At 39.7% G+C, this 22,416-nt stretch overlaps 1 protein-coding gene across 2 annotated transcripts in view; it reads left to right on the top strand.

Annotated features, from left to right (window-relative positions):
- Positions 1 to 22,416, top strand: part of EML1 (EMAP like 1) — a 134,252-nt gene that overhangs the window by 35,070 nt on the left and 76,766 nt on the right. The window lies entirely within an intron of this gene.

Genomic DNA, 22,416 nt, shown 5'->3' with positions numbered 1-22,416 from the left:
CCATATGCAAGAGAGAAAAAGTTTGGGGATCCAAGTGAAGAGCTTTTTTCTGCAACCCCCTTCCTGTGTAACAACTTCCCTTTGGAGTCTGTCTTGCATTGGCCCCAATGCTATTCTGTAAGTCTTTCAAGATATAACTTTCTCAAAGGGCTCTTGGATAATAATATTGTCTGGCATCAATGGCTGTCACTGATATTTTGGTTAACTGGCTATATTATTACTGGTTTTGAGGGTTTTTTGGTTTTTAAATGTGATTTTAAATGTAAGGATTGTTGCACAGTAAATTACTGTAAATCTGAATGAATTGGTGGTATATAACCACAATAAATGAATATCAACAATCTTGATACAGATGTTACTGCCTGGACTAGACATTGCTTTAAATGTACTGAAAACTGCCTTGAGCAATTCCAAAAGAAAGTGATGTTTTAAAAACTTCTGGATTTTTTTCTTCTTGAATTACTGGGTCTTTTGATTTACAGGAAGGAAATGCTTTAGAAGGTTTTAGTTGGCTTGTGTGTTATTATTATTATTATTATTATTATTATTATTATTATTATTATTATTATTATTATTAATATACCGCCCTTCTCCCGAAGGACTCAGGGCGGTGAACAGGGCAATACATAATAAAAACAAGATACAAAATTAAAAATTATTAAAAGTAATTAAACAATGCCCATAATAAATTAGTACAGATTAAAAATTGAAACCAATTTATAAAACCCAACCCTATCCCATCAGGCCAGGCCAGCTTGTTCAAAAAGGTGGGTTTTAAGATCACGCCGGAAGGAGCGGAGATCAGGCACCATCCAGAGCTCGACCGGAAGATGGTTCCATAAATCCGGCGCGCCCACAGAGAACGCCCTCCCCCTGGGGGCCACCAGTCGGCATTCTTTGACCGGCGGCACCCTGAGGAGGCCCTCTCTGTGGGAGTGTACTGGGCAGAGGGAAGTTGACGCCGGCCGCAGGTGCTCCCCAAGGTATTCTGGACCCATGCCATGTAGGTCTTTGTAGGTCATTACTAACACCTTGAACCTCACCCGGAAGACAACTGGAAGCCAATGCAGCTCGCGGAGCAAAGGTGTGACATGGGAGTGTCGGGAAACTCCCAACACAACTCTCGCGGCTGCATTCTGTACCAGTTGGAGCCTCCGAGTGGTCTTCAAGGGTAGCCGCATGTAGAGAGCGTTGCAGTAGTCAAGACGAGAGGTCACGAGCGCATGAGTGACCGTACATAAGGCATCCCGGTCTAGATAGGGCCGCAACTGGCGCACCAGGCGGACCTGGGCGAAGGCCCCCCTAGTCACAGCCACTATATGGTCTTCTAGGGAAAGCTGTGAGGACTCCCAAGTTGTGAGCCCTATCTACAGGGGGTAATAACTCACCCCCCATAGAGAGGGGTGGGATATCCTGAATATCCCGAGATGCCGGTACACACAGCCACTCAGTCTTGTCAGGGTTGAGTCGAAGCCTGTTCCTCCCCATCCAGACCCGGACCGCCTCCAGGCAACGGGACATCACGTCGAGGGCATCACTGGGGTGGTTTGGGGTCGAAATGAAAAGCTGGGTATCATCAGCATACTGATGATACCCAACTCCAAAGCCACGAATGCTTTATTAGTCTGTTGGTTGTTTCTGAGATGCTTTTCTTGTCAGTGTTATCCATTTTGTAGCTTCTCTTTATTGTGCTTACTAAGTTGAGAAGTCAGGTCCTTTTTTTACAAGGTTGCATGGGTAACCATTTTGTTGGAAGATGAGGTATAGGCAGTTTGTTTCCTTTTTCTGGTATTCTAGGTTGCTGCAGTGCATTTGTACTCATCTGAATAATTACAAACATATGGCATCAACACATGGCATCTAAATTACAAACACATGGCATTACTGTAGTACACAACCCAACTAAAGCCCTTCATATATGCTCTAACTAAATTTGTTGGAAATCATTCAGGTTCTCAGTCTGCATGCTATCATCCATATAAAGAAATGAACATTTTCAACCAACACATCTCTAGCCTCATTAACTAACATTAATTAAATTCATTCATTCATTCATATATTAAACAATCAATAGGTCATCACATATCCTTGTTTTACTTCCTGTTTAATGTAAAATTAGAATGCTTGATGCTTATGCATGTTTTATTCTGACATGTCATTCTTACCAGATTCAGCAACTGATATTCAAATACATATTGTGAATAATAACCTGTAATTAAACCTATTCATTTTATTGTATCTTTTCTCCAAATCAGCACATACAATACCCTTTCTTTTCCATATTTGTATATTTGTCAAAAACAAAAATCTCCCCTATAACCATCATTAAGCTGCACTGCACTTCCCCAAAGATACTTGTTACCATATTTCATTCTTAATCAGAATTCTACTGAATACACTCCCCAAAACATTTAACAAACTAATCTCCTGTTATTTTTGCATTCATTTTTACTACCTTTTCTTCTGAACAGAGGAACAATTAATGGCTGTCTTCCAGTTGTCAGACATAGGTGCAATTGCATGACAGCTCCATAAGCAAATCACAACTATATTTTAACATTTCTCCAAACATTTACAGTTGCTGCTTTACAACTTTTTACATTCTCACAGAATGTATGACTCTCTTTTCGCCATTTTTTTCTGGATATGAACATTTTGTAGTATTTGTTTCACCTTTAGTATGATATAGGCTGTTCCTGAGACTGCTAGCTGAGTGTTTCATGCAAAGCCCACCAAGAAGATGTATTGGAGAACGTCGTTGCTTGCATAGCTTTAGAGGTGGGATTTCTTAACTTTGTATTGGGGAATTGTTACGTGTGTCTTCAGACTTGTTTTCACGTTTGACGTGCTGATACTTTGTAATTAATAAACATGTTCTTTGAGGAATTTCCAAGCCTCAAAGTTCTGCTTTATTTGTCTCTATCTGACGGAATCATGACATTAGCTCTAGGATTAAGGATTAAAATAGATCCTTAATGGATCCTTAATCCTTTAAGGATTAAAATGGTTAAAAATAAAGGGAAGAATATACAATGGGTTTATTTGATCATAAATAACATAGATTTGCTGTTATTTCTAGTAACCATTAACCACTGCATGATTGAAAGGTTTTTCAAAATCTAGGGTATTATTTGAAGGAATTGAAGATTATTATTAAGATTATTAAAGAGAAGCTATTTGATTAAGGTTAAAATAGATATTTTGTTATTTCTATTATATCTTAATGGCCTTCTGATTATGATAGAATGTTGTTTTAATGATCTGCTTATAGATAAGAGATTTGATATAGGATGAAGAGATTGTATTTTAAGAGAAGATGATAAGTTGTTGAAATTGTAATCGTTTATTCTTGTTGTAATAAAGGGGGAAGCACTAGAAAGTGTTAAGAATGTTTTAAAATTCAAAAACAATACATGCATTTTGGGGGAAGAGAGAGATAAATAGATGATAGAATTGCCTTCATTTATTTTTTGGGGTGCTGAGTTTGTTACAGGGAAATAATATCGCTATGGAATTTTAAAGACTAAGGAACATATTATAGGATTGTATTCTACAAAATCAAATTAGTCTTTAAGATTGTACTTTATTTTCCAAAAATAAGCTCAAAATATCTTTTCTTTGGTTTTTAATATAAATTTATAGTCTAAGCCTTTTAAATGCATAATCTGTGCCACTATGATTCAAATACATAACAAAAGGGGTAAATGGGTGAATTCGTTGTAAATGCTTTGCTTCCTGTCAAAATTCCAATGGACATGTTGCATCTAAGTCCCCAAATCAGCATTAATTATTTACTAATTAGTGAGGTAAAAATTGTAAAAGATTAATGAAGCTATATTTTTTGTACTAGAATTTCATGTTGCTGGGCAACAGTCCTGACAGTTGGAGCTGCTGAGGCAAAAAGATGCCTTTATAATTTTCTGCCATCAGGCCCCATGTCTGTAGGCCTCAGTGACTTTTGGAGAAAAGATGTTGTGTGTAGCACAAAAGAAATTTGGAAGGCCGATGAACAAATAAGCTAGAGAACAAAGAGTTTTGCCACAGGCTATGAATCTTGCAGAGTTTTGGAATCTTTCCAAAGTTTTGACTGAGGAAGAGAACTGAAGGGTGCAAACAATGTTTCTGGTAGATAAAGACTTTCAATGCTTATTAGGCATGATTTTTTAATTAATGCTCTTGAGAGGAAATATATATTTTCATGTATTTTATCCCCACTACAATATTTGTAGCAATAATTTTATTATTGTATACTGCTAGAATTGTTATGGAGCTGGGTGGCCTAAGTCAATCAATAAAATAAAATAATAAAATCTGTGAAATGGATTAAGAAAGAGTGGGGAACTAGGTCAAACTCACCCGGTGAACTGTGGACCAAGGAGGGACTTGAACTTGTGTCCAAACTGAACATCTTCATTACTATACTGTATTATACTTCTTAATATCATAGCAGGTGGCAGCATTGTGTGGACTTTAGTTGATCTCAAAAAAGCTAAGCAGAATTGGACCTAGTTAGTATTTGGATTGGAGATCATCATGAGAGAATATTGACTTTCCTCCAGAAAGTGGCAATGGCAAATTTCTTCAATATTGCTACTAACCCACAGATATGAACTGCATAAGAAATAGTTATAACAATGCATATAAAATATGCTTCAAGCCCAGGAAACAAACAAAAAAATTAAGAAGGACATTCAGACTAGCTCCACCTAACTCAATAGGTATAAGAAGGACAGGGGGGCGGGGGGGGGGAATGCAACTAGGCAGTTCCAGTCAGACTTGTGGCATCAGTTTCTTGATTTAGCCATTTCAAAGAGCTGATAACCACCGAGATAACAGGGTGCTGGACTAGATACAGATTCTTACATGGAAGAACCTTAATAACTCTGAAAGGTGTATCCAAACAGTCCATTCCCAATATACTATCATGGCACTATTTCTCTATCGCCTTATGATGGTGGTGATAATTTGTAATTAATCAACACAGTCATATTTAAATAGAGTATATGTGCCTTTTCACAGTGGGTCCAGAAAAACCAGTTTGTAGAAACAAAGTAGTGGCAAAAATAATATTAATATGGGAGCAAGGATTTGAAATATGTCATACAGAACCATAAAACATTGTGGCTGAAAGTTGGAGAGTGAATAGGTCGGTGAAAAATATTTGAAGTGGAATCTCCGATAAAAGTTTTTGAGGAAACTCTGACATTCCATTTTAGCTTTGCAGGATTAGTATATACAAAAAATAGAACTGTACATCTTTCAAATTGAATGGTATTGCACCTAAGATCCTGTTTTTCTGCACCTGTAGGTGTCAGAGCTGAAGCATGCCATGATTCTAAGGAAGGCTTAATGAGAAAGAGTATTGTTTGAAATCCTGCCCATTTCAAAGTTATGTTGTACACTGGTTCTCTTATCCTTATTTGTATTTGAAACAATACAAATATGTACTTTTCCCCAGTAAGAGAAAATAGTTGGGAGATCAAGTAGCTTTATTCTTATGGTTCTTACCTAGGTTTAGAAAGGTTTTTCATGATTGGTACTGTACCTGTATGGACACTGAAGTCACTCACTGAAATCATCGTATAAGTAGTCCTTGACTTACAACTGATGACTGAGCAACCGCTCTGTCATGACCTCATTGGAGCTTGGTTTGGAATAGTAGTAGTAGTTGGAATTGGGACCATCTGACAGGGATGGCACGTCTCTCTTGGCATGTTTGGAGAGGCCAGGGATTGAGGACGATGCTGTCCCAGGCCCTTCAGGCATTGGGGGAAGTGCTTGACCAGATGAAGAGCCTGTCTGCACAGACACGGGGGAGGATCGGCTGCTGACAGGCAGTGGTGCTGATAGGCAGCAGATCTCCTGATGAACAGCTGTCTGCTCCACTCAATCCAAGGGCAAGGAGAGTGGAGCAGTGCTTTTTTTGTAAAAGAAAAAGGTGCCGGAACTCACACATGTCATACAACCCTCCTTGCCTATCCTACAAGGTTCCATCCAGAAAAGGTGCCGGAACTCCGTTCTGAGCGTTCTATGACAAAAAAAGCCCTGGAGTGGAGCATAGGCAAGCCCAGAGAAGGGCTGCAAAGCTACATGGGAGGAGGTTGCGCCATCCCTCCTCACAAGGAAGCATCTGGAGTGGAGTAACTTAAAGAGAAGCCTTGGAGAGTTAGGGGAACAATTGTTTGCTTTGGCTTACACTCCTCCAGTTTTGGATTGGTGCCTCTTGCTGCTTGCCTTGCCTCACTTGGAAGATTTCTCTTTGCCTTTTGTCTTGGACCTAGCCCTTTTCTTGTGGATGCTTTTGGCCTTTCCTTCACTGTGCCTTTGGAACTGCCTCTTGCCTTGGACCTTTTCTTTGCCCAGAATACTACAGTTGTCTTGTGCCTGGACTCTGCCTTGTGGACTGGACTTGAAACCCTGCATCTTGCCCTGTGAGCATGCTCCTACTTTGTGGGCTTTATTTGTACTATGGGAGCTGTTGTTTAGGGGACTGAGAATGGCTGCCTTCAGGGTAGCATGAGGGTGGAGCCTTACCGATCATTAGAGGGCCATTTGCTGGAACATGTGTTGAGAGAAATAAAGGACTCTCTAGAGGCCTGCCTTGCTTTGATCACCTGGCTCATAACACGTTCAAAGTTTTGACAGATTCCAGCCCTCCCCCCCAAAAAATGGTTCCTAGGACCAGGTTCCAAAGTTCTAAGGGCTGCCTCCACCCCCTGTGGTCACATGAGTACATTTTGGGTGGTCAGCAACCAGCCCACATTTATGGCTGTTTGCAGAGTACCACAATGACATGATTGTGATTTACCATGATTTTGCAAAACTCCATTTATTTATGGTATAAAGACCTTATATAGAACAATGTGTTCACTTAATAACTGGTGATTTGTTTCATGACAACTCCAAAAAATTTCATAAAATTGATTGGGTCACATGGATGACATGTTCTTTGACCGTTACGATGAGGAATATCTGTACTGGTAATATGTAGGTATGAGAAAATGACAGCAGGTGCAGCTTAAGCTGAATATCGATAGGGACAACTGAGGACAGTCAGATTGCAGCATTAAAGGGAAATTTACCCACTGAAATAAATAGAGAGGTATGCTGGCATAAATTGTGCTGCCTTGTTGGCAGAACCTATTATGTCCCATTAATAAGACCAATGAGCAATACTGTCCTTACAGTTTTAATGTTGGACATTAAAGCAATTGGTGGATTTCCTAACCATGAAGTGCTGGCAAAAAAAGCAACTACCTAATTAGCATCTAGGTAGAATTAGATCACCCTTTCTTCAAAGATGATGCAGTTGCAATATTCTTACAGTAAACCATAGAATCATTGAGTTGGAAGAGATCTCAGAAATCATCTTGTTCATAGTTCCATCTGGTGCAGGATCTGCTAACTAAAGCAGTGAGCAAGAGGTAGAATTTATGAGTTTCAGAAACCTTGCAATTAAAAAAACCCTATGATCTTTGTATCTGTGCTTGTCATCTACATAATTTTAAACACACACACACACATACTCCATATATCCTTAAGAGTTTAAAAAAAATAAAAGCATAACTATTTTTTCTTAATATTTAACTACAGCATAAGCAGCTTTGTAATTTTACAAGATTCTTTTGACTGTTTATTTTCACCTAGCTGAAAGAAAGAATAAATGATTTAATTCTAAGACAAAAATTCTTTTGGGAGAGTAGAATTGTTTCTCAGTTGCAGCAAAAATAATGAAGGATTTGTTGACATCTTAACACCTAATAAATTTATAAAAGGCTTTCTTTCTAAGGCCATGAAGAGCTTTGACAATCGGAGGAGACTGTGCAATTGTACATGTTTCAGGGCTAAACAATTTGCCCAGTGGAAACTATGAATTCTTTTTCTGCTTGTCCTGAGTCATAACCCCATAATTTCTATATATCATAATATTTTCCTATTGCTATAGTGACTGACTGGTAAAAAAAGAAAAAGAGTTAAACCAAGGTTTCAGTGAGCCCAGATTACTCACTCCCGAAGGCTGGATCCTGGCCCATTATAATTCCTGTTTACATTGAACTACATTTCTCAATCTTTTAATGTATTATCTCTCCCATCAACTTCCACAATGATGCAATTTAGTTAAGAGTACAAGTTTAATTTGAATTAGTTTGAGCAGGCTACATGCATTTCAACAGAATCTTGCTAATTTTCTGGAACAAAAATTGCAGTACGTGTTTGCTAGAACTAGTTTTGCAAGTTCTCCATTTTTTTTAAAATTATCCACTCTAAACTAAGAAATTAAGTTGTTTAAAGGCAATAGTTAATTTCTTTATACCATGAGCATTCTCCTCCTATTTCCATAAAAAAAGAATATCTCTCTTGGTGTGCTACATAGTAGAATAAATCTAAATTACACAGCTGAATATACTAGCATGAGAAAATATTGATAGATTCAATGACAACTTTAAACAACCTATTCCTATTGCATCACCCATTTATGTGTCTTTCTGGCTTGATTTCTGAGAAGGTATCACTGAGGATGTTGCAAAGAATATTCATTTTGATCTAATGTCTAAAATACTTTCTTGGGTGAGCAATCTACCTGCAGGGACAACGTCTGAGCAAAATGCTTTTTAGGGGAAATGTATTTGCTAGACCTGGACTGGAAGAGAAACACACAGTAAGAAGGAGACACTCATTTGGTCCAGCGACAGATGGAAGAAAGAGAGACACTTAAAATATGATGCACAAAATAGAGGTAAAGTTAAAAACTGTCACAAAATTATAAAAGGCTGAAGAGTTCTAATTAAGGGAGCCTTTATAAGATTGACAAGACTGGCCCCATCCTTGATGTCCTTCCAGAAATCTCTTAAAACGTGGTTATATCAACAGGCTTAGGTCTCATGGGAATTGGGATTTATTTATTTATTTTATTTATTTGTTTTATTAAATTTCTATACCACCCTTCTCCCGAAGGACTCAGGGCGGTGTACAGGGCAATAAAATGCAACATACAAAAGTTAAAAAGAAAATTAAATTAATTAGCCCTAACAATAAATAGTTAAAATAAACCCAAACCCTTAGTCCAGGCCAGCTTGTTCAAACAACCAAGTCTTCTGGTCACAGCGGAAAGAGCGAAGGTCGGGAGCCGTCCAGAGCTCAACAGGCAGTTGATTCCAAATGAGGTGGCTATATCATGTGGCTATATCATGTGTAGCATCTAGATCAGAGGTGTCAAACTCACAACATCACGTGATGTATCACGACATATCGCAACTTTTTTTCCATTGCCAGCAATGGGGTGGGTGCGGTTTCAGCATGATGCATCCGGCCCATGGGCCGGCAGTTTGACGCACCTGATCTAGATGCTCTCTCAAGCCCTTCTGGTTTCTTTAAAAAAATAGCTACTTATTAATTGTAGAGTGTTATTTTTGTGGATTTCATACCCTGCCTACCGTCATGTTTCTGAGATGGATGGCATATAAATATGAGAAATAAATAATTTTAATAAAATCTCTTGAATTTTATTAAAATTTGAGTATACATTTATTAGATTGCTATATTAAATGGATTTAATTTGTATATTTACATACTACTGTTATAAACAAATTGCTTGTAATATGGGCGAAAACCATTCAGTTTTGGTTATTTGGTTAAGAGCCGTGGTGGTGCAGTTATTAAAGTGCAGTATTGCAATCTAATTCTGCTAACTGGCAGCAGTTCAATCCTGATTGGCTCGAGATTGACTCAGCCTTCCATCTTCTGAAGTCAGTAAAATGAGGACCCAAATTGATGAGGGCAATATGCTGACTCTATAAACCACTTAGAGAGGGCGGTTAAAGCACTATGGAGCAGTGTATAAGTCTAAATGCTATTGCTATTCATAACTAAGTTATGTTGAAGTTAATATGTTGGATCACAACAAATTGTGGCAAGTTCTTAAAGAGATGGGAATACCAGACCATCTTATTTGTCTCTTGAGAAACGTATATGCAGGTCAAGAAGCAACACTGAGAAGTGGACAGAACCACTGATTGGTTCAAAATTGGGAAAGGAGTCCAGCAAGGCTGTATACTGTCACTCTGCCTATTTAACTTATATGCAGAGAACATCATGAGAAAGGCAGGGCTAGATGAATCAAAAGATTGCCAGGAGAAATATCAACAACCTAAAATATGCAGATGATACCATTCTAATGGCAGAAAGTGAAGAGGAACTAAAGAGTCTCTTGATGCGGGTGAAGAAGGAGAGTCCAAAAGTGGGCTTGAAACTCAACATTAAGAAAACCAAGATCATGGCATCCAGCCCTCAATTCCTGGCAAATAGATGGGGAGGAAATGGAGGTAGTGACAGATTTTATTTTCCTGGGCTTCAAGATCACTGCAGATGGGGACTGCAGCCAAGAAATTAAAAGATACTTGCTCCTGGGATGGAAAGCTATGGCAAATCTAGACAGCACACTAAAAAGCAGAGACATCACCCTGCCAACAAAACCGCCCTAGGGAGTCCCTAGGGAGAAGGGCGGTATAGAAATCAAATAAAACTAAAAGTGCGTATAGTCAAGGCCATGGTTTTTCCAGTTGCAATGTATGGCTGTGAAAGTTGGACCATAAGAAAGGCTGAGCGCCAAAGAATTGAGGCCTTTGAACTATGGTGCTGGAGAAGACTCCTGCGAGTCCCTTGGACTGCAAGGCGATCAAACCGGTCAGTCCTAGAGGAGATCAACCCTGACTGCTCTTTAGAAGGCCAGATCCTGAAGTTGAAACTCAAATACTTTGGCCACCTAATGAGAAGGAAGGACTCACTGGAGAAGAGCCTAATGCTGGGAAAGATTGAGGGCAAGAGAAGAAGGGGACGACAGAGAATGAGGTGGCTGGATGGAGTCACTGAAGCAGTAGGCGTGAGCTTAAATGGACTCCAGAAGATGGTAGAGGACAGGAAGGCCTGAAGGAACATTGTGCATGGGGTCGCGATGGGTCGGACACGACTTTGCAACTAACAGCAACAAATCATGAAAACTAGTTTATGTTACTAATTTTGATGCTACTTTCCATAAAAAGAAGTGTAAGAACCCAGAAATGCAGTGTTAAAACAAAACAACAGTGCTGGATCTCCATTTATATAGATTAAATAAGTTATTTTTCACCAATTATCTGTGTCTCAAAGCCAAAAATAATCAGTTATTACTAACCTGAGAAGGAATTCTGCATTTCATTTCTAAATATAGAACCATTTCTTGAAATATGGAACAAGTGGCAAACCTAATACTCTGGTAAAGATGTTACTACACTATTGCAAGCTCTTGTTAAGATGTTTTTTCAGCCTGGCATGAACATTGTCTAAGTTGTCTAAGTTGTCTAAGTGGGGGCGGGAGGGTGGGGAAATCTAAGAAATTTATGATACTTTTGAGAATAATCAATTTCATTATATTATCATGCTACATGAACCAAACCCATGTCATCAGATGATTGGAGTACATTTTTATGAGATTCAGTCTATAAATACAGTTATACGATGAAAAGAAATAAAATATATGTTCATATATTTATGTTCAACTTATTACTACAGAAAAATTGGCCTGGGGCATTGGTATAATGTACACTGCCAATGTCACTCGTTGAACTGGGTGGCTAAAGAAATTAAATTGATAATAATAATAAAAAGAAAGTACAGTATCCTTTATCACCTGTTCTTCTTGCCATAAAGCCCATACGTTTGGGAATGGGAAAGAGGGCAGCATCCAAAGATTTTGCCTCTCCAAAAACTATTATTGTCAGCTGAGGCCTATGGCCACAAACCTCACAATTCTCACCAAGAACCTGATACTATGTGCATATTTTTTGCCAAGAAGGAAACCATCGGGAGCAAGAAAAAAGGAGGCAGAAATGATGCATTGCAAGATCAAGGCAAGCACACTGTTGCAGGAGAGCCCCTTGATCTTGCTCACAGCGGTTTGAGCCAGAGTGTTCATTGAGCATCTCTGTGCAGGTGTTCACAGTATCATTATGAAATCATTTTTTTCAGTACAAGAGCTACAGGGAAGCTGCTTCTCATGTTTGACTTTAATTGTTCAAAGCTCATTTTGAGGGGGAGAAATGCTCATATCTGCTGATTTCATATCAAGCTAGCATTCCTCCTTAGCCTTTTGATCTCACAGCTGTTCTGTGTGTTTTTTCTCTATTCTTGGCAGTTAAATCATTATTCTCTAGGATATAATGCATACCCTCAGCTATCCTTATGTAGCTGGCTGTTTGCCAATGCCTATTTGTAATATTTTTGTTCATGTTGGGGTTTTAATATGGTTTTTAAATATTGTTTATATTCGGGCATAATATTTAATTGTCTTTTAACTTTTGTATTTTGCTTTTATATTTATTGCCCTGTACACTGCCCTGAGTCCTTCGGGAGAAGGGCGGTATAAAAATCGAATAAAACTAAAACTAAACTAAACTTTCCAAAATCCATTTTAGGAGATCATTGCACTGTCCTTTTGAACTTCTGTTTGCAAATCATTATGACATTACTATAACATTAATGAATATGATCTTTTCAGTAAACTTCCTAATTTGTTTAAGCAGGGAGGAGCATAATAAGGTAGTTGTGCTTCTGCTGCTCAGTTCCACTTAATTATATGTTCTGTAAGTTCACACTCTACAGTATGACAATTGCAAATGATGTTTCGTACAGTATGAGTTGTTTATAATCCTAAGACTTTACTTGATTTCTCATTTTTGGGTGGAGGACTATTTTGTATGTTTTCTGCCTTAAATAATAATATTTAATATTTAATAATAAAAACAACAAAGGCAAGATAAAAATAGTATAGTATAGTAATAGTATAATATAGTAATAGTATAGTACAGTACAGTACAGTATAGTATAATATGCTATGGAGAGTTGGGTGAGGGGCATTGATGGCTCAGGCAGAGATTTTGCTTCTTTGTGAATGGGTCCAAATTTTTTCTACATTGGGGCTAAGAGGCTTCTATTTCTGAGAGAATTTTAGAACAGGTGAGGAACACATCGTGGATCCAAATTACAAATCAAATATGAAAGACTGACTAAAAATATATTTCAGCTACTATTCAATAGAATAATGTGTAATTCAGAGCCCTAAAATTAGGAGACAAGTTAGCATAGGAGACACTTCCATTACTAGGTTCCTTATTTATTTCATTGGTATTGCCAGAAATGATGTGTTGTGTTTTAATACTATTAATCCAAGGTTTTCAGATAAATTTGAAGGAATATTCAGATTTTTTTTTAAAGAAAGCATGTGTTGGATCAGAAAACTATACACAGCTGAAACTTTCCTTGTTGAGGTTGACACAGCAGTCTCCACTGCTGAAACAAGCTGTTGTTTAATTCACAAGTGGCAGCATAAACAGCTCTAGGACCAACATCAAACAAATTTCTGGCTTTATGTGCTTATTATTCCTTTGGAACTTGGCCAGATTCAAAGGATAGTCCAACCATTACCATATGTTAACCAGTTTAACTGTGTGAACAAAAGAGAGACTGGAATACACGACAGAATTAACTAATCCACATTAATTCATCTTGCAAATGCACCTTAATGTGTGGAATATTGATGGTAATCCATTTTATAATTGCAAAGGTAGGAGAACAGAAAAAGATGCTATGCTTTGTGAAATTATTAATCAAAAATACATAAATCCTTAAGGATGGATATTTTCAACAGCTGTACCAACACACCATGAAAGATAACATTCAAGCAGAGCAGCAATATTGTTTCAAATATACAACCAGGTAGAAATACTACTTTGTTTTTTTAGAATTTGAGGCCAGTATGAGGAGAGACCATTCCTGAAAAGTGTCTACTCAGTTTGTAAAACTAGTGATATATAATTTCATTTTTCCCATGACACTATTCTCAAAATGTTAGTTAGATGTAGTTTTTGTTCAAAACCTATAAACAGTCAAATGAATCTATGCATACATCCAGATAGTCCTGGAACGGAAATATAAAAGAGAAGTTCAGTATCTAAACCATATTGAAAGAAAATTCTCAGAAAGTAGCTTAATGCCCTCCAGAGTTTTGGAATGAAAGTTCCTGGAATTGTACCTTTTACAGGGTAGTTGGCAATTTTGGCCCTCAGAGTACCATCACATCTGAAAGGCGATACAATAGAGCCTATTCAAAAACTTGTAACTTAATTATCTTCTATATGTACTACATGATAACATTAATGGTGCATCATGACTACCAGGTTAAGGCAAGGGTCCCCAACCCCCGGCACCGATCTGCAGCATGCCAGCAAGCAGGCTGCACAAACAAGCAAAGTTCCATCCTCGGGATGCCGGCAGTATTGAAAACTACACCCCCTCTGGTCCGCGGAAAAACCTTTCTCCATGGCACCGGTCCCTGGTGCCCAAAAGGTTGGGGATCTCTGCCCTAAGAGGAGCCAAGGGACTAAAAGAAGGAATGCTCAGGGTCTATTATGATAATCTTGTTTCTGCACTATCAATTTCTCTCTGGTCATTGCTGAGACAACTACAGTGTTGTGGGTTGTTTCAATGCAAGTTCCCACCAAAAGAAATGATCTCAGATCTCTCTTGATTCACCCAGTGAAACTGGGAATATTTTAAAAGTCACTTTCATGTATTTATGCAATTTTGTGCTAATCACTTGGAGAATTAATAGATTGCAGAGACACACATGGCCTAGTCTCTATTTTCAAATCTCTCTCTCTCTCTCTCTCTCTCTCTCTCTCTTACTTTCTGCATCCATAACTGTTTAGAAACTAATAGTTAACAATCAACAGAAACGGTTCCATGATGACTACCCTACATGGCAAGATGCCATGTTTAAGCACTCTCCAAGAGGCAGTAGCAAAACAGTGAAATGTCAGCATCAGTTTCCTCAGAAAATTACAGGTACATTTAATGACCACATTCAGAGAACCTTCCAAGTTATGACTAAAACGAATGAGTGGTACTTATGATGGGTCCTTAAATTTCTGGCTGTCCTAGCACCCCCACAGTTATGTGATTGTGAGCTTGGTAACTGGCTCATATTTACACAAGTAAAGTCAATGGGAAAGCATCTAGGAAGATCGTAAGATGCTTTGGTAAATTGCTTGTAGCCTCCCACCCCTGGCAGTGGTTACCCTTGACCCAGCAGCACCATGCTTCACAGGCTACGACATACCTCTTCCACCCAACAGCAACCACCCCTGGCCCTGCAATCCAATGTATTGATTTGAAACATATCCTAATACATTTACATTCATAATAAGAAATGGCAGCTGGGTTATGTAAATAAATTAGACAACATATTGGGATGGCATAGCAACATTTTTGTAACAACAAAAAAGGAGAGTGCATTTTCAATTTCCTAGATGATTGTTGTTGATTATTACTATTTATTTTAAGTAAACAAAATTCAACATAACATATTATATTATATGAGATAATGTGTTACTTTTAGAACTTGCGGGTTCTAAGTAACAACATTTTTAAATGGATTGCTGAATACAAATGGATAACCTGTTCTCACAGTGGTGAATTTACAGCATATAAATGTGTTTGTGTTGTATTATTTATGGTGCCAATTGCTACTTTAACCAAATGTGCAGCTGTTCCCTTGAGATGTTCCCATTTACCATAATTGCATTGTGTCTTGATGAGAAAATGTAATTTACAATAATGTAAGAAAATGGAAAATACTTTTTATCAACCAGTATAATCCTTATTACTGAGTTTGTGGGGATTGCTTGTCACTTTAATGACTGATCATATATCATTCCATGCTGGTTTTAGAAAGTGTTGCTTGCTTGGGATTGATTTGCATAAGTATTCTTAAGAAATTGTAACTATACAATTATAGTTGTTAGATTTACAAAACATGCATAACTTGGTTACAGAGTTAACCAATAGCTGAAATTGTAAATTAAGCTTTAAGCTTTAAGAAATATACAGATATACTATCCCACTATTCCTTTTTGGGATAAGTAATGTTAAACAAAAAGGAATAAGAAACAAGAAACCCCAAAGAAATTAAAAGCATGAGATAAAAAGGAAATAACATTATAGTAAATCTAATTTACACCACTGCCTTTCATCATACCTCTCCATACTTTTATCCTTGTTTACACCATTTCTATATCATTTCATAGATTCTTTAAATTTCTTTTCAGACTCTTATAAACTTCATTCAACCATGACTTCGTCTTGACTAGTCCTGCTGATGACCCATTCATTTTTTCTTCATAAGTTTGTTTCACAATTCATTCTCTCTTATTAGTTGATCTAATTAAATTTGTTGTAAGAATATAGCCAAATGTAATGATCTTAGAATTATAACAAAAATTAGTATAAGATACATAAGCTAATTCAGGCAAAAAGAAAACATGAAATATAAAGCCAAAATGTAATCCTATGTATATTTATCCAGAAATGAGTTACAATGGCTAAAAGGTCCTTATTTTTGAGAAAGTATTTGCAGTCCTTAGTTTATCAGTTTGCTGCATGATTATGCTACCCACATTGGGCAAAATAATCTTACAAGATGGGATAAGGAAGGAATGAATGTATGACCAAGGATCCCATGCTTTGGGAGGGCTTGCGCTAACTAGCGCAGAAGATATGAGGAAGTGGCTTTCTTCCTTTTTTTGCCCCTAATCCTTTTTTATAATTAGGTTCTATAGCTTTCCTAAAATAAATATACCCCACCTGTGATTCTGGACTTCATAGATTCTTGAAAAGAGATGATACAGGAACCTCTCTTTCTACTCATTATATGTCTTTGCAACATTTACAATCAGAGTTCTTCAAAAAATACCCTTGGTATATGTTGGGAATGCTATTCTCAGAATATAGTTATAAAATTTATATATCACCTCAGTCCAACTGGACTCTACAATATATAACTATAACAAAAACTAAACATACATTGAGGGCTGCATCCTGAAAAAAGCAAGTCTTGACAGAATTCTGAAAGGCCAAAATATGGGAGTTATGTTCCCCTCAGAAAATAAGCTTCTCATCCTTACATCACTTTCTGGTAGATGGAAACCATAAGCAGTTCTGATTACCCAGATCAAGTGGGTATATCTGATTAGGGAAAGGTGGTCTCTTAGCCATTTAGGTGTTTAAAGGTAGTGACTAGCATCTTGGATTGCACTTGGAAATTGGATGAACTAGTATGATCAGAGTCTAGTAATTCTATTTGCAGCACAACTATAGGTCACCTTGCTTCAATTCTTGCTCAGAATTTTAAGAAATGTATTTCCCATATATCCAAAGGCATCATGTGGAGGAAATCTGCTTTAAAATATTTCCTAAAAGATGTTTATTTATTTATTTTATTTTATTTTAATTCCATTTATATCCCGCCCTTCTCCGAAGACTCAGGGCAGCTTACAAGCTTAGCAGTAGCAGTTTATGATAGTGTCGCCCTTAAAATACCTTACAAAAAGTCCTGATGATTATATGAGCTACCAAAATGGTAAATCTATATGCAAATATAGGAGTTAACTAATTTCATAATTTATAATCAGATTTTGATGGTAGGTGATATGATGGGGATGTTTACTGTATTTAGCTTCAAGTATTTAACCATTTTAAAATGTTACCTTGCATTTACAATGTCTTAGAGCCTACGCAGAACTTAGTACTAACATTACATGTTACATTACTTATTAGTCACATTATACAATACCTATGGGAAGGTTTCCACGGAATGAATTACTATGCTTTTGATGTCAAAATGCAGAAGAGTATCTTTTGATATGCAGTACATAGTAGTTTTCATAATCAGTCCTCTTGCAACATGGCTGAGAATAATGAGCGAAAATAACAAGAAGCACATTCAGTATTCAGATGCTCAGAGCATATGAGTTCTGAAGAAGATGGTAGGAGCAAAATCCCTTTTGCCTTATAAATCAGAATCAATTATACACTCATTCTAAGCCATGGAAATGATTCTTAATCATTCCGCAACAGACTTTGTGGAATCCCTTTTGGTTGACAGACTATATCAGCATTATTTGTGGTTTAATATTTTGCACTGAATATATTTTAATTTGGAAGCTATGATGGTCAGTGGTGGTTTTGATTCAACTCCTCTGGAATTTGGTATCCTTTAGATGTATTATATTTTAATTCCTTGAATTCTAAAACTTTGAGCATACTAGATGGGAATTTGGGGAGGTGATGTCCAATATGTCTAGAGGACACTAAACTGTGAAAAGGTGTCCCAGCCTAAGAGCCAGATGAGAGTGCAGCTATCTATTAATATTACACTTGTCATAAAGATAAATCATAATTCTTAGCTTAAATGTTGTGTAGTTGTATTAAAATCAAATTAATAAATATCACGATCTCCTTTGATAATGGCTACTTATGACTGAAACTTTTTGAGGAAATTTCACATTTTACAACTACGTTGGGTAATTTGTTCTAATGTGGCTTTATTATCCACTTTCCCCAAAATATATAAAATGATATAACATTGATTTACTATAACTAATCTTTTGCTCTGCATCAGTATTATTTAAAAATATAGAAAATAGAAGAATTTTAAGAATTCTTGAAGGATAGTTTTACTCATTTTGGACTCTGGATTTTAGATGATTAATAAAACAGGGATTTGTTTTCAGTCAGATGGCTTCTGATATATTTTCACATATAAACTAATTTGGATTTATACAAATCCATCAATGCCAGTGTTGACTGAAAAATGCTTTATGGTAGGATAATTTAGTGGTTGTTTCCTAGTTCTCAGATGTCCATTAAAAATGCTTCTAAATCTATTATACTGCAATGCATACTCTTAAACATATTATTTCTATGTTTCATTTTGTGCTTTAGTAGTCTAACAAGATTACAAGCAATCCAAGCAATGAAATTACTAGAATATTTGTCCTTGGTTCCAAAATTGGATAATATCATATACTAACATTCAAAGACTAAAACATAAAAGCCATTCTACCTCCAAAATAAAGCACTTAAATATGCACAAATCACATTAGATAAGTTTCCTTTACATGAGATTTCAAAAATTTATTAGATTTGTTTAAATATTTTTCCCTATTCATTAGTACATCTGTCATATTATTTCATTTTTGTAAGCAAAGAAGGTCAGTTGACAGCCTACAAACCAGATTATGCATAGATAAAATTTGCTGTTACATTCTTTATACCTTATGTGAAATATCTTTGTATTCCTGCATTTATCTACACAACAAATATCTATAAATAACAATAATAAATATCATTATAAGGCTAACATAAACCTTATTTATTTATTTTATTTAGTTACATTTATATACCGCCCTTTCCCTGAGGACTCAGGGCGGTTTACAGGGAATTAAAAAAACCACCATACAAAAGTTAAAAACCAAATTAAAAAATATTAAATTGACCCTGTACACTTAAAACCCCAATTAAAATTTCTCCTCAGCCTGGGCCCGAGAGCTCAAAGAGCCAGGTCTTCAGGTCCCGGCGGAATGATCGGAGGTCGGGGGCAGTTCTCAGCTCCAACGGCAGCTGGTTCCAGAGGGCAGGCGCTCCCACTGAGAAGGCCCTATCCCTGGGTGTCACCCGCCGGCAATCTCTCACCGGCGGAACCCTGAGCAGACCCTCCCTGTGGGAGCGCACTGGGCGAAGGGCGTTTGATGCCGGCAGCAGGTGTTCCCTCAAATAACCCGGACCCAGGCCATGTAGGGCTTTATAGGTAATAACCAGCACCTTGAATTTCACCCGGAGGGCAACCGGAAGCCAATGCAGCTCGCGGAGTAGAGGTGTTACATGGGAGTATCGGGAAACCCCCATTACAACTCGCGCGGCCGCTTTCTGCACCAGTTGAAGCCTCCGAGTGGTCTTCAAGGGCAGGCCCATGTAGAGAGCGTTACAGTAGTCCAAACGGGAGGTCACAAGCGCATGAGTAACTGTGCGTAGGGCGTCTCGGTCCAGATAGGGACGCAACTGGCGCACCAGGCGAACCTGTGCAAAAGCCCCCCTGGTCACGGCTCCTATATGGTCTTCAAAATTGAGCCGTGAGTCCAGGAGGACGCCCAGGTTGCGAGCCCTATCAACGGGGGGTAACACCTCACCCCCCATCATTAAGGATGGAATAACTTGGTTAACCTGAGATGCCGATATGCACAGCCACTCAGTCTTGGCGGGATTGAGACGAAGCCTGTTTCTCCCCATCCAGACCTGAACCGCCTCCAGGCACCGGGACATCACGGAGAGGGCATCACTGGGTTGGTTCGGGGTGGAAAGAAAAAGTTGGGTATCATCAGCGTACTGGTGATACCCCACCCCAAAGCCACGAATGATCTCGCCCAGCGGCTTCATATAGATGTTGAACAGGAGGGGCGAGAGAACCGACCCCTGAGGAACTCCACAAATGAGAGACCTCGGGGCGGATCTCTGCCCTCCCGCCAACACCGACTGCGAGTGGCCCTGGAGGTAGGAGGAGAACCACCATAGAACGGTGCCTCCCACTCCCAACCCCCTGAGACGCCGCAGCAGGATACCATGGTCGATGGTATTGAATGCCGCTGAGAGATCTAATAGGACCAGGACAGAGGAACAACCCCTGTCCCTAGCCCTCCAGAGATCATTCACCAGCGCGACCAATGCTGTCTCCGTGCTGTGTCCGGGCCTGAAGCCCGATTGGTACGGGTCCAGATAATCAGTTTCCTCCAGGAACAGGGGGAGCTGATGCACCACCACACTCTCAACAACCTTCGCCAGAAAGCGAAGGTTGGAGACTGGACAATAGTTGTTTAAAACAGCGGGGTCCAAAGCAGGCTTCTTGAGAAGGGGTCTCACCACCGCCTCCTTCAAGGCGGCAGGAAAGGCACCCTCCTTCAAGGAAGCAGTTATTACTGCATGGAACCAGCCTCGTGTTCCCTCCCGAGCCGCATAAGCTAGCCAGGAGGGGCACGGATCCAACAAACAGGTGGTGGTGCTCAGTCTCCCCAAGATCCTGTCCACATTATCAGGGGAAACAGGATCGAACTCAGTCCAGATAACGTGCTCAAGACCGCCTGATTCCTCCACATCAGACTCTGCCCAGTCAGAGTCCAAGCCAGTCCGGATCCGAGCGATTTTGTCCACCAGATGATGACTAAACTCCTCGGCTCGTCCCTGCAAGGGATCCTCTCTCACCTCCTGGTTAAGGAGGGAGCGAGTCACCCTAAACAGGGCGGCCTGGCGATTATCTGCGGACGCGATAAGGGCGGCAAAGTAGTTAGACTTCGCCGTCCTTATCGCCGCAAGATAAGACCTTATAAAGGTTCCTAACTGCAATCGGTTGGATTCGGATCGGCTGGATCTCCAACCGCTCTCTAGACCTCGTCTCCGACGCTTCATCTCCCGGAGCTCCACAGAAAGCCATGGGGCCCAGCGGGATCTGCGACGGGTCAGAGGTCGCATGGGTACAACGCAGTCGAGTGCCCTGGTGGTAGCCATTTCCCAGGCCTCCACCAGGGCATCGACTGGGCTGTGGGTAAGGGTGATAGGTATGGGCCCAAGCGCCCTCTGGAACCGATCCGGGTCCATTAGGCGCCTGGGGCGGAACCACCTGGTCGGTTCCGCTGCCCAGCAGCGGGGGGTGGCATGACGGAAAACCAGCCTCAGGAGGTGATGATCTGACCATGACAGAGGGGTGATGGATGGGGAACCCCCTCCCAGATCGTCCAACCACTGTCCAGACAGGAACACCAGGTCGAGAGTATGATCCCCCTCATGAGTCGGGCCCTCAATAACCTGGGTCAGGCCCATGGCTGTCATGGAAGCCATGAACTCCCGAGCTAACTCCGACGACCCTCCCAGTGATGGCAGGTTGAAGTCACCCAGGACTATAAGCCTGGGGAACTCCACCGCCAACCCTGAGAGGGCGTCGAGCAGCTCAGGCAGGGCTGTTGCCACACAGCTGGGCGCCAGGTATGTAAGCAACAAGCCCAACTGAACCCGAGGACCACATCTCAAGAGGAGGGATTCACTCCCGGCCATCTGGACAATGGTGGCCTCCCGGGGACACAGAGTCTCCCGAATAACCACTGCCACCCCACCACCCCTGCCCTGAGCCCGTGGCTGGTGCAGCACCCGGAAACCTGGCGGGCATAACTCGGTGAGAGGCACCCCTCCCTCCGAGCCCAGCCAAGTTTCCGTGATGCACGCTAGATCCGCACATTCCTCCTCGATCAGATCACGGATGAGGGGAGCTTTGTTAACTACGGATCTAGCGTTAAAATAGACCAACCTGAGCTCAGGGGCCTGATCACCCTCATCCCCGGGTAAGAGGGTGCTAACCGGAGGGTCGGAGCGCGCCACCGCTCGGAGATAGCGGGGGCGCGATCCCAGATGTTGATATGGCCCTCCGCGCAAACACCTGCTGCCATACCCTATCGCTGTGGGGATTCGATGCCCCACCCCCACATTCCCAGCACCAGCAGCCAC

The sequence above is a fragment of the Vipera ursinii genome, assembly GCF_947247035.1.
Source record: "Vipera ursinii genome assembly, chromosome: 1".
Taxonomy (NCBI): domain Eukaryota; kingdom Metazoa; phylum Chordata; class Lepidosauria; order Squamata; family Viperidae; genus Vipera; species Vipera ursinii.
The sequence above is the reverse complement of the archived record's forward strand: the minus strand, read 5'-3'. Positions and strand labels throughout refer to the sequence as shown.